Raw genomic sequence first — 13,828 nt, 5'->3', positions numbered from 1 at the left:
TATGATGCAGCGGTCACAAAGACCGCTGCTCCATAACGCTGTCCGCCTGCTCTGAGCAGGTGGACAGGAATCGCGGAATTCAACCCGATCGAGTACGATCGGGTTGATTGACACCCCCTGCTGGCGGGCGATTGGCCGCGAGTCTGCAGGGGGCGGCGTTGCTTGTGAGCTGCTGGTGCAATGCTGAATACGGAGAGCGTATTGCTCTCCGCATACAGCGAGGTATGTCGGACCTGACCCGCACTGTCGGATCAGGTCCGACATACCTTTGATAAATATCCCCCTAAGTCTGTCTGAACTCCTTCCTGGCCTGAAGATAAAACTTCAAGGCCAGAACCACATCCAAATTATGAACTGTCCCTCTTGAACTAGGGGCAGAATTGACCTTATCCTCTCCATTTTGAACGATGGGACTGACAGAAACTTGTTTAGACACTTTAAGTCCAGACTTGGGTGAAATGTGCCCTTCCTTCTTTGGGACCATGAAAAGGTTTAACTAATACCCCAGACCACTTTCTGCTAGAGGGAGTGGGACGATTACTTAGAGAGAGGAGAGATCCCTCACGCATCCTAGGAAGGCGTCTATCTTTTCTGGACTTGATGATAGGTTTGACAGGAGGAATCTGCCTCTGGGCAGATGAGTCTTGAACTCTATCCTGTAACCCTAGGCAACGACCTCCAGAACCCAAGGGTCCTGAACGTCTCTTATCCAGGCCTCTGCAAATAGAGAAAGCCTGCCCCCTACGCGATCCAGAAACTGATCAGGGGCCGCCCCTTCATGCCGATTTTGTCTCGGTGGGCTTCTTACTCTTCTTGGTTTTGTTCCAAGAGTTAGCTGGCTTCCAAGATCCCTTTGACTACTCGTGACTGTGGATATGATGGAGTCCATGCCTGGACCAAAAAGAACCTCTCTTTTAGACGGGAGGGAAAGTAATCTAGACTTGGAAGTCATGTCAGCAGACCACGACTTTAACCACAGAGCCCTACGGGCTAAAACAGAAAAACCTGATGTCTTGGCATTCAGGCGAATAATCTGCATATTGCATCACAGATGAATGAGCTACCCTTAAGGCCTTAATTCGTTCCTGAATCTCATCAAGGGAAGTATCCACCTCGACCATAGCTGACAGAGCGCCACACCAATAGGTAGCCGTACCAGCCACCGCAGTGACCGCTGCTGCCGGTTGAAAAATGAACCCCATGAGTTGGAACATCTTTCTCAACATGGACTCCAATTTTTTATCCATGGACTCCTTGAACGAAGAGCTGTCTTCGAGCGGGGTAGTCGTTCTCATAGCGAGCATGGAGATAGCACAATCCACCTTAGGAATGGCCCCCCACAGCTCAAGCTGCAAGTCCGTAACGGGGAACAGCTTTTTAAAATTAGTAGAAGGGGAAAAGGATGAACCAAGTTTCTCCCAATCATTCCTAATATTAGCCATTTTAACAGGGACCAGAAAAGCCTGAGGCACCACCCTGTCCTCGTATACCCTATCTAGCTTAGAGATCGAAGGTTCCTCCAGCAGTTTCGGTTCAGGAACCTCCAGCGTAGCAAGCACCTCCTTCAGCAGAAAGCGCAGATGCTCCATCTTAAATTTAAAATCTGGCTACTCCGTAGACGGAGGCTTAGAAGTCGCTGATTCCGACCCAATAAGAACGTCCTCCGAAGAGTCATCCTCATCTGCTGATAATCTGTCAGACATCCAGCGGAGTAGATGACCCCTGGGACAAATAGCTCTGATTCACCCTTTGCTTGCGCTTAGTAGGGCGTGGTAAGGAATTAAAGGCTACAGAAACCGCCGTTTGTAACTGATCAGCGAAATCTGGCGGCCAAAGGGCCCCACCTGCAGGAGGATTAGTAATGCCCTGGGGAGCTGCATGTGCAATCGAAGACGAGTGTAGGGAATGCACCTCTCGGGACAGAGAACCTTCAGAGGTGGACGGCTCGTTTGTACTAAATATCTTATTCTTTTCAGATATTGCAATTTTATCAAAGCATGTGGAACAGAGATGAACAGACGGATCAACCGGAACCTCCTCACAATAGAGACAGAGATTAGGTTTAATTAAAGAGGGAGTACCTTCTAACATATCAGAGTCCTCCATAGCTAAGAAATAGATAAAAATTAAATGGCACCTTTATATCCCAATGGCCGGGGCACTCACCACCTCCTTTGACCCGAACCACAGAGAAACAGCTTTGTCTCCTATAACCGCCGGTCAAGAAAGAGGAAGTTAAAGAGGCCACACCCAGTCACATGGATTGTCATGCAGGACCGCCCTTGCACTAGAGAGAAAACACACCAAAAAAGGACCTGCATCGTTCTCTCGCTAAGAAACTGACTGTTCACACACTGACAGAGTCTCATCTCACACATGACGCAGCAATAAAACACAATAAATAATATTATGTATAGATCCCCCCTGTTCCATAACTCCCTTTTCGAGGGTATTACCCTTGATTCTATAAAGATAAAAGGAGACACACTATGACCCTGTCTTCTTACGTTATCATACGTGTATAAATAAAACAATCTTACCAGAATCTATGCAGTGGAACAGGCACACGGCCTTTCAAGTGCGACAGGGTAGTAGCATTGCTCCTGACATGGACTTGAGAGCAGAAAAGCAGGCAGCGAAACTCGTCAACACTGTTTGCTTATGGAGCTGTTAAACTGAGTTGGGATGGTTTTGCAAAAAGACTCTTCCTGCATCTCTGGACTCTAACATTCATCCATGCTCTCACTGAGAGGCTGACAGGACTACTTAAAACTCCAGTCCCATTTTGAAGAGTACTACCCTCCATAAGAGACTTCTCCAAATCTTCTGACACTTCTCTGCCAACCTCCTGTGATGAAAGGCAAAGAATGACTGGGGGATGAGGGGAGTGTGGGCTAGGTATTTAAGCCTCTGGCTGGGGTGTCTTTGCCTCCTCCTGGTGGCTAGGTTCTTAATTCCCACAAGTAATGAATGAAGCAATGGACTCTCCTCCCATGGAAATTAGGCAAACATCTACCTGCAAGCACACAGGAGACACTAGACTGTAACTTGATCTAATGCAAAAGACACCTACTTCTAGAAGACCCCATCAGATCCAGATGAGGATTTAAGCTTCAATTAAAACAGAACAAAAAACAGGCCAACACTGGAGCATGAATTAAGGTAGGAACATATTTTACACTTGGATTTGAGGGTTTAAGCTCTTGTGGTGATTTTCAATAAAGGTCTCTCTAGGGTAGTAGATGTAAGATTAGTGGATCCATTAGTTGGAATGTTAGGTGGTCACCTGGTTGGTAGAGGATATTAGGTTAAGGTTCTTTTGGTTGCAGAATGGTAATGGTTAAATGTGTATATTGTGGAGGGGGCCAGAAAAGTAAGATACCCTAAGACAGTAGCAGGTTACAGTGAGGGGTCACAGGTAATCATTCGTTAATGCATTGGAGGATAAAGGAGGTTTGAGAGTAAACTTTGTAAAACGGGTGTTTGCTTTGGTGTAGTTAGGATGGGGGCATTTTTGCCATTGGGGTCCTTCAGCTAGTTGTGTAAAAAATTGTGTCAAAATGACTGCTAAAGAGACGTCTATATCCAGAAGATAAGTGTTCAAGACTGTGCACGATTTCCCCATAGACATCAATGGGGAGAGTCGGCTGAAAAAAGTCTAACACCTGCAATAAAGCAGAGTAAAGCTCAGTAACGCAACCTCATTGATTCCTATGGGAAACAAAATTTATGTTTACACCTAACACCCTAACATGAACCCCGAGTCTAAACACCCCTAATCTTATACTTATTAACCCCTAATCTGCCGCTCCAGACATTGCCGCCACTATAATAAACATATTAACCCCTAAACTGCTGCACTCCCGCCTCGCAAACACTAGTTAATTAACCCCTAATCTGCCAGCCCTAACATCGCCGCCACCTACCTACATTTATTAACCCCTAATCTGCCGCCCCCAATATCGCCCTTGAATTCCGATTGGCTGATAGAATTCTATCAGCCAATCGGAATTAAAAGGTGAAAAAATCCTATTGGCTGATCCAATTAGCCAATAGGATTGAGCTCACATTCTATTGGCTGTTCCAATCAGCCAATAGAATGCAAGCTCAATCCTATTGGCTGATTACATCAGCCAATAGGATTTTTTCACCTTTAATGCCTATTGGCTGATAGAATTCTATCAGCCAATCGGAATTTAAGGGACACCATCTTGGATGACGTCACTTAGAGGAACCTTCATTCTGGAAGACTTTGATTGAAGAGGATGCTCCACGCCAGATGTCTTGAAGATGGAGCCGCTCCGAGCCAGATGGATGAACATAGAAGATGCCGTCTGGATAAAGACTTCTGTCCATCTGGAGGACCACTTCTGCCGGCTTGAAGACTTCTCCCGGCTTTGTTAAGGACTTCTTGCCGCTTGGATGAAGACTTCTCCCGGCTTCGTTGAGGATGGATGTCCGGTCTTCAAAACTGTAAGTGGATCTTCAGGGGTTAGTGTTAGGTTTTTTTAAGGATTTATTGGGTGGGTTTTATTTTTAGGTTAGGGTTTGGGCACTGAAAAAGAGCTAAATGCCCTTTTAAGGGCAATGCCCATCCAAATTACCCTTTCAGGGCAATGGGGAGCTTAGGTTTTTTTAGTTAGGATTTTATTTGGGGGTTTGGTTGTGTGGGTGGTGGGTTATACTGTTTTGTATTTTTTTTACAGATAAAAAGAGCTGATTTCTTTGGGGCAATGCCCCGCAAAAGGCCCTTTTAATTGCTATTGGTAGTTTAGTTTAGGCTAGGTTTTTTTATTTTGGGGGGCTTTTTTATATTGATAGGGCTATTAGATTAGGTGTAATTAGTTTAAATATCTGATAATTTATTTTTTTATTTTATGTAATTAAGTGTTTTTTTGTGTGTAATTTAGGTAATTGTATTTAATAAATGTAATTTATTTAATTGTAGTATAAGGTTAGATGTTAGTGTAACTCAGGTTAGGTTATATTTTACAGGTAAATTTGAATTTATTTTAGCTAGGTAGTTAGTAAATAGTTAATAACTATTTACTAACTAATCTACCTAGTTAAAATAAATACAAACTTGCCTGTGAAATAAAAATAAAACCTAAGCTAGCTACAATGTAATTATTAGTTATATTGGAGCTAGCTTAGGGTTTATTTTACAGGTAAGTATTTAGTTTTAAATAGGAATTATTTAGTTATTAATAGTAGGTTTTATTTAGATTTATTTTAATTATATTAAAGTTAGGGGGTGTTAGGGTTAGGGGTTTGCGATGCGGGAGGGCCACGGTTTAGGGGTTAATAGGTAGTTTATGGGTGTTAGTGTACTTTTTAGCACTTTAGTTATGAGTTTTATGCTATAGCTTTGTAGCATAAAACTCATAACTACTGACTTTAGATTGCGTTACGAATCTTGCGGTATAGGCTGTACCGCTCACTTTTTGGCCTCCCAGAAAAAGCTTGTAATATCGGCACTATGGAAGTCCCGTTGAAAAAAGACTTTATGCAAATTGTAAGTTAATTTGCGTTACGGCCAAAAAAATGTGCGGCACAGCTTTTTTGACAAAACTCTTAATAGCAGCAGTAGTGAAAAAGCAGCGTTATAACCCATAACGCTGCTTTTTCACTCATACCGCAAAACTCGTAATCTAGCCGTTTATTTTTTATTTATTTTTAAATAAGCGTAATTAAACATTTTGGATCAGATTATGAGTGAAGCGCGAGGAGCGTAAACGCGATTGCAGAGTTCTTCTCGCTCAAATCCATATTACAATGTCACTCTCTTTAAAATTACTGAAAATTTGTTTGTGCAAACTCGTGGTAGTTTACAATACTCATATTTTCTATGGGCGGCGTTGAGCTTGTATTACAAGTTTAAAGTAAATACGATTGCTCAAACACAAATCGCATTAAAAAAATTATTACGCTACCTTTCAGTTTTGCCGGGGGAAAACAATTGCACTAAACTTCACTAGTAACCCCTAAACTGCCACACCCCCACATTACAAACAAAAACCTTACACTATTAACCCCTAAACCTCCACAACCCCAATGCAAAATACCCCCCAACATCTAAACCCCCAACCTAACACCCTCTAAGTTGCCCCAAAAATAACAAACCTAATCTTACCTTTAAAAATAAAACCCTAACCTTACCTGAAAAATAAACAAACCTACTATTACAGAAAAAAAAGAACAACCTACCATTACAGATAATAGAAAACCTACCATTACAGAAAAAAACAACAACCAAAAATAGAAATAAACAGTTATTCTAAAAACCCACCCCAAAATATAAAAAACACAATGCTAACACTAAACTACAGCAATAGCCATTAAAAAGGGTCTTTTGTAGGGCATTGCCCTAAAGTGATTTAGCTCTTTTTCAAATAAAAATAAAACTTGTAGATTGGTGGTGTTTTTTTTTTAATTTGAAGAATAGCTAAATCACTTTAGGGCAATGCCCTACAAAAGACCATTTTAAGGGTAGTTTAGTGTTAGTACAGGTTTTTAATTTCAAGGTAGTTTTTTAAGTGGGGGTTTTAGAATAGGCATGTGTTTTTTTTCTGTAATAGTATTTGTTTTTATTTTCTATAATGGTAGGTTTGTTTATTTTTCAGGTAAGGTTAGGTTTTTTATTTTTTGGGTACATAGAATTGTCCCTTGAGTTTATATCATTGAAGCATAAATTAACTACAAAGTAGTTTATGGTGATTAAGTTATTTTATCCACCTTCATGAAAAATCTCTATAAAATATGAAAAACTGTTGAGGTTTCTCTCACTGGTTAGACGTGTAATATAGGTAAATGGCTGTTCTACCACATTTGAAAAATTTCAAACCACTAAACAGTTTTTTTAAAATTTATCACGTTCACTGTGGATAAAGTAATATAAGATCCAGTAACGGTCAAAAGCATTAACATCTGATTGATAGAAAAGGAGAGTCATACACATCCCTTTAGGAGCCGTCTTCCTTTCTAGTGCACATTAGGATCACCGCTCATTACTGTAAACACAGACACGTCCGCACGGCATGAGAGTTCTGACTGCTAGAGACTTGCTGTTTTAACCGTGTCTCGCAGGTGGTTGGATCGTTCTTGCATTAACTTGCTGAACAGCGGTAACGAGAGGAGGCACCACAACTAAAAAAAGGAACAAGGAGGTCTTCTTTGTAATTGCAGAAGTGTCCTGGTGCACGGTGATGATAGAGGATTGAAGGTATGCTTCAGTAATGAGCGGTGATCCTAACGTTCACTGAAAAGGAAGACGGCATCTAAGGATTTGGTATGGCTTTCCTTTTCTATCAATCAGGAGTTAATGCTTTTGACCATTACTGGGTCTCATATGGAACGTTCTATAAACACTGTCCTACTCTGGAGTGCCCAGTGAGAACATTGGTGTTTAATATACAGCTATCTAAGCATGTAGTGTGCACTAAGTGCTCAGTATAATTAGAAGGACTATACCTTTAAAGATCTATATGCATGGAATTTTGAACAACCTTTATCTAACTATGGGTTTTGTGCAATGAATTCTTATGTAAGCCACCATGGTTTGTGAAGTGCACGCAGTATAATCATTTTTTGTACCTTTGTCTTGCATTAGCAATGATTTTCATATTATATGTTCTCCACTTTCGGTAAAATCTGAGTTTAGCATTCTAAATTATTTTCTCGCCCATATTGCATTATTTTACTTCAAAAACTGGTATGGGGGTTTAGATGAGTACTACCAACAATACTGCAGTGTTTGTGTCTCCAGGAACAAAAAGGGGAGCCATATTTTGGGGTATAAAGTCCCTGTTTCCCCCATAGACTTTCCATAGCCAGCCAGCTCTGCTCACCTACATGATACGATGGGGCATATTTATCAAGGTCTGGCGGACCTGATCCGACAGTGCGGATCAGGTCCGCCAGACCTCGCTGAATACGGCGAGCAATACGCTCGCCGTATTCAGCATTGCACCAGCAGCTCACAAGAGCTGCTGGTGCAACGCCACCCCCTGCAGACTCGCGGCCAATAGGCCGCCAGCAGGAGGTGGCAATCAACCCGATCGTACTAAATCGGGTTGTATTGTGGCGATGTCTGTCCGCCTGCTCAGAGCAGGCTGACAGGTTATGGAGCAGCGGTCTTTGTGACCGCTGCTTCATAACTGCTGTTTCTGGCGAGTCTTCAAATATGCCCCATTGTATCAAACCCTCAGTCTACGGGTTTTTATACATTTGTAACCGTTTACTGTACACAGACACTTAAAACAGCCCTGTCAGTACCTACCATACAAACTGCTTAGAAAATAATGCTCACACATCACAGCCTTAAAGGGCAGTATAGCACCTGGTCACACAGTCTTAAAGGAACAGGCAAAAACCCACACAGCACACCGTCTTAAAGGGACAGTTCGTAGTAATGTTCACGCAGGGCAACTTTAAAGGGCAGCTTGGCACCTGCTCACATAGTCGTAAAGGGGCAGGCACACACAACCTTTAGTGGGAGCGATAGTATGCATCCACACGTGATACACGCAGCCTTAAAGGAATGCTGTCTTAACAAGACAGTGGCACGTGCACGCATACAAACATACAGAGCACTCACAGCCTTTAAAGGGCCAACTTGAAGAACAAGCACATAGCCTTCAAGGGACAGATCACAGTAATGTTCAGGCAGCGCAACCTTAAAGGGCACCTCAGCACCTGCGGACAGAGCCTTCAAGGGACAGATCACAGTAATGTTCACGCAGCGAAACCTTAAAGGGCAGATCGATACCTGCGCAGAGCCTTAAAGGGAACGATGACAGTAATGTTCACGCCACACAACTTTAAAGGGCTGCTCAGCACATGATCACAGTCTTAAAGGGGCAGGCACACACATCCTTTAGTGCAGGGGTCAGCAACCTTGGGCCCCCAGATGTTCTAGTACTACATTTCCCATTGTGCTCAGACAGCCTAAACCGTGTCTCAGCATCATGGGAAATGTAGTTCCAAAACATCTGGGGGCCCAAGGTTGCTGACCCCTGCTTTAGTGGGTAAACACACACACTTTTAAAGAGATCGATAGTATGAATCCACACGCAACACACACAGCCTTAAAGGGACGCTCTGTCTTAACAGGACAGTGGCATGTGCACGCACACACACACACACCTAGAGCACTTACAGACTTTAAAGGGACAACTTGCATCACACGCACACGGCCGTAAAGGGACAGATCACAGTAATGTTCACGCAGCGCAACCTTAAAGGTCAGCTTGGAACCGGCGTGCACAGTCTTAAAGGGACATATAACAGTAATGTTCACGCAGCGCAAACGTAAAGGGCAGCTTGGCACCTATGCACACAGTCTTAAAGGGGCAGATCACAGTAATGTTCACACAGCGCAACAGTAAAGGGCAGCTCGACACATACGTACAGAGCCTTAAAGGGACAGATCACAGTAATGTTCACACAGCGCAACAGTAAAGGGCAACTCGACACCTACGTACAGAGCCTTAAAGGGACAGATCACAGTAATGTTCACGCAGTGCAACCGTAGAGGGCCGCTCGACACCTGCGCACAGAGCCTTAAAGGGGCACATCACAGTAATGTGTACACATAGCGCAACAGTAAATGGCAGCTCGACACATACGTACAGAGCCTTAAAGGGACAGATCACAGTAATGTTCACGCAGTGCAACCGTAAAGGGCAGCTCGACACCTATGTACAGAGCCTTAAAGGGTAAGGCACACACATCCTTTAGTGGGTAAGCACACACAGTTCTAAAGGGATCGATGGTGTGCATCCATACAGGGGCACATGCGCAAACACACCGCACTCACAACTTGCACCATACACAAACAGCGATAAAGGATCAGCTCACACCATGCACACCTAGTGCAGTCTTAAAGGGCACCTCACCACCTGCTCACACAGTCTTAAAGGAGCAGGCACACACAACCTTTAGTGGGTAAAGTCACACCACATGCACAGTCTTAAAGGGAGAGAAAACAGTATAAATCCACACGCAGCGCATAACTTTATTAGGTAGTTCCCGATTAAGACTCCAAGGAGGAGAGATTGATTTCACAACAGGCTTAATACGAACCAAAGCCTGAACAAAACAGTGAATATCAGGCAGTTTAGCAATCTTTTTATGAAATAAAATGAAAAGAGCAGAGATTTGTCCCTTCAAGGTACTTGCAGACAAACCTTTATCTAATACATCCTGAAGAAACTGTAAAATTCTAGGAATCCTAAAAGAATGCCAAGAGAATTTATGAGAAAAACATCATGAAATATAGGTTTTCCAAACGCGATAATCTTCCTTGAAACAGACTTACGAGCCGCTAGCATAGTATTAATCACCGAGTCAGAAAAACCTCTATGACTAAGTACTAAGCGTTCAATTTCCATACCTTCAAATTTAGCGATTTGAGATCCTGATGGAAAAACGGCCCTTGAGACAGAAGGTCTGGCCTTAAAGGAAGTGGCCAAGGTTGGCAACTGGACACCCAGACAAGATCTGCATACCAAAACCTGTGAGGCCATATTGGTGCTATCAGAAACACATACAATTGTTCCAATATGATCTTGGAGATCACCCTTGAAAGAAGAACTAGAGGCGGAAAAATGTAAGCAGGTTGGTAAAACCAAGGAACTGCTAACGCATCCACAATCTCCGCCTGAGGATCCCTGGACCTGGAAAGGTAGCTGAGAATCTTCTTGTTTAGATAGGAAGCCATCAGAACTATTTCAGGGAGACCCCACATCTGTACAATCTGACAAAATACATCCGGATGGAGAGAGCACTCCCCTGGGTGTAAAGACTCATGACTGAGATAATCCACTTCCCAATTGTCTACACCTGGGATATGTATCGCAGAAATTAGACAGGAGTTGGATTCCGCCCAAGAAAGTATCCGAGATCATCGCTAAAGGACTGCAAGTCCCCCCTTGATGATTGACATATGCCACAGTTGTGATATTGTCTGTCTGAAAACGAATGAATGATTCTCTCTTTAATAGAAGCCAAGCCTGAAGAGCCCTGAAAATACCACATTCTAAAATATTGATTGGTAACCTCGCCTCTTGAGGATTCCAAACTCCTTGTGCTGTCAGAGACTTGCATCTGTTGAAATCACAGTCCAGGAAGGATGAACAAAAGAGGCACCTTGAAGAATCCGATGATGGTTCAACCACCAGGACAGAGAGAGTTGAATGTTGGGATTTAAGTATATCAACTGTGATATCCAAGTATAATCCCTGCACCATTGATTCAGCATGCAAAGCTGCAGAGGTCTCATATGAAAATGAGCAAAGGGGATCGCGTCCGATGCTGCAGTCATGATACCTAAAACTTCCATGCACATAGTCACTGAAGGGAATGTTCGAGACTGAAGGTTTTGACAGGCAGAAACAAATTTAATTTGTCTCTTGTCTGTTAAAGACAGAGTCATAGACACTGAATCTATCTGGAAACCTAAAAAGGCGACCTTTGTCTGAGGAATCAAGGAACTCTTTGGTAAATTGATCCTCCAACCATGTCTTTGAAGAAACAACACAAGTTGATTTGTGTGAGATTCTGCTAAATGAAAAGATTGAGCCAGTACAAATATATCGTCCAAATAAGCAAACACTGCAATACCCTGCTCTCTGATTACAGATAGAAGAGCACTGAGAACCTTCAAAAAGATTCTTGGAGCTGTTGCTAGGCCAAATGGAAGAGCAACAAATTGGTAATGCTTGTCTAGAAAAGAGAATCTCAGAAACCGATAGTGGTCTGGATGATTCGGAATGTGAAGATACGCATCCTGTAAGTCTATTGAGAACATGTAATGACCTTGCTGAACAAAAGGCAGAATAGTCCTTATAGTCACCATCTTGAAAGTTGGGACCCTTACAAACTGATTCAAAAACTTCAGATCCAGAACTGGTCTGAAAGAATTTTTCTTCTTCGGGACAATGAATAAATTTGAATAAAAACTCAGACCCTGTTCCAGAATTGGAACTGGTACAATTACTCCTGAAAGCTCTAGATCTGAAACACACTTCAGAAAGGCCTGAGCTTTCCCAGGATTTGTTGGAACATGAGAGAGAAAAAAATCTTTTCACAGGAGGTCTTATTCTGAAACCTATTCAATACCCCTGAGAGACAATATTCTGAATTCAATGATTCTGAACAGAACCTGCCCAAACGTCTTGAAATAATTTCAATCTGCCCCCCACCAGCAGCACTGGATTGAGGGCCGCACCTTTATGCAGTCTTGGGGGCTGGCTTTGGTTTATTATAAGGTTTGGATTTATTCCAACTCAAGGATGGCTTCCAATTGGAACCAGAGTCCTTAGGGGAAGGAGTGGTCTTCTGTTCTCTATTCTGACGATAGGAACAAAACCGATTAGAAGCTTTAAATTTGCCCTTAGACTTTATCTTGAGGCAAAAAAACTCCCTTCCCCGAGTAATAGTGGAAATAAGAGAATCCAACTGAGAACCAAACAAATTATTGCCCTGGAATGATAGAGATACCATGTCAGCATTCCATTATTTGAGCCATAAAGCTCTTCTAGCTAAAATAAACAAAGACATAGATTTAACATTAATCTTGATGATATCGAAAATAGCATCACAGATAAAATGATTAGCATGTCTTTTTCCAGTTGTGCTAAGCTATCCAACCAAAAAGTTGATGCAGCCGCAACATCAGCCATAGAAATGGCAGGTCTGAGAATATAGTCAGAATGCAGATAAGCCTTACTTAGATACGATTCAATTTTCCTATCTAAAGGATCCTTAAAACAAGTACTATATTCCATAGGAATAGAAGTATGTTTAGCAAGAGTAGAAATGGCCCCATCAACCTTAGGGACTTTTTCCCAAAACTCTAAATTAGCCACTGGCAAAGGATACCTTTTAAACATTGAAGAAGGAACAAAAGAAGTACCAGGCTTAGACCATTCCTTAGAAATCACATCAGAAATAGCACCAGGAACAGGAAAAACCTCAGGAGTAGACACAGGAGGTTTATAGACCGAATTTAAACGTTTACTGGATTTTCAAGAGGACCAGACACCTCAACATCCAAAGTTATCAACACTTCTTTTAATAAAGAACGAATATACTCAAATTTAAAAAGATAAGATAATTTATCAGTGTCAATGTCTGAAGTAGGGTCTTCTGAAACGGAGAGATCCTCATCAGAGGAGGATATAACAGCATGTTGTCGGTCATTACATCAGTATTATGAGAAGTTTTAAAAGACCTTTTACGTTTATTTGAAGGCGGTATAGCAGCCATAGCCTTCTGTATGGCATCAGCAATATCATTTTTCATATCAACAGGGATATCATGTACTTTAGATGTTGAAGGAACAACAGATACTGTACTAGCACTAATAGAAACTTTTTCTGCATGCAAAATCTTATCATGACAACTGTTACATACTACAGCTGGAGATATAATCTCCACTAGCTTACAACAGATACACTTAGCTTTGGTAGAACTGTGTTCAGGCAGCATGGTTCCTACAGCAGCTTCTGAAACAGGATCAGATTGAGACATCTTGCAAAATGTAAAAGAAAAAAATAACATTTAAACAGAAATATCTTATTTCCACATATAGCAGTTTCAGGAATGGGGAAAAATGCAAATGTTAAAATTGGCAAAAAAAACACACACAAATAGCATAGCCCTCTGAGCATAAAGAAGGCAAGGAGCATATAGGAAGTGAGGTAAAATAAAACTAAATTTTTTGGCGCCAAGTATGAAACTTTATACATAAAGCGCCAAACCATAGCTGAGAGTGTCTTACACAATGATACATACTTACCGAAAGACACCCATCCACATATAGCAG

Source organism: Bombina bombina, chromosome 6 (assembly GCF_027579735.1).
Source record: "Bombina bombina isolate aBomBom1 chromosome 6, aBomBom1.pri, whole genome shotgun sequence".
Classification (NCBI taxonomy): domain Eukaryota; kingdom Metazoa; phylum Chordata; class Amphibia; order Anura; family Bombinatoridae; genus Bombina; species Bombina bombina.
The sequence above is the reverse complement of the archived record's forward strand: the minus strand, read 5'-3'. Positions refer to the sequence as shown.